Here is a 614-nt window from a genome sequence, read left to right on the forward strand (position 1 = left end):
CAGACTGGAGCCGGAGCGGGCGAGCGGCGGCACTTAGCGGACGGGGCGGGCGCGGGCCACGGCCTCCAGCCAATCAGAGCTGCGCCCCGGCGCGGCCACTGCTGGCGGACAGCGCCCCCTGCCGGACTGACCCTGGCACCGGCGGCCACCCAGTCCCGCGTCGGGGCGCGGCCCGGTGATCATTGCCCGGGGGTGGCTCGCTCGCCGGGCAGGGTCCTAGGAACAGCTGCCGGGGAGGGTTTCCTGTCGCTGCCATGTCACACGTACCTGCGGCACCCAAGTGTGTGCCCTGGCGTATGTGGATGAAAACCGAAGCCCCCGCTAGGTGAGAGATGCTGAGTCCTGTAATCCCGCTCAGTTACAGGGACTTCGCTGGAGATCCGCGGTTTTTTTACTTTTAAAAATTACGCATATACACATATATATACAATATGTCATATAGAATATTCCTTTATAATATATAATATATGCTCATAAGTATATAGACGCACATATATGTGCAATAAATATTCTATTTTAATCTAAAGCATAAATACACTTCCATTTGCTAGTGTTTTGATGTAGAACCAAAAACTCTCTTTTGAGGGAAGGGCAACCGTTTGGCGCTCCACAGT

Source organism: Dasypus novemcinctus, chromosome 3, assembly GCF_030445035.2.
Source record: "Dasypus novemcinctus isolate mDasNov1 chromosome 3, mDasNov1.1.hap2, whole genome shotgun sequence".
Taxonomy (NCBI): Eukaryota; Metazoa; Chordata; class Mammalia; order Cingulata; family Dasypodidae; genus Dasypus; species Dasypus novemcinctus.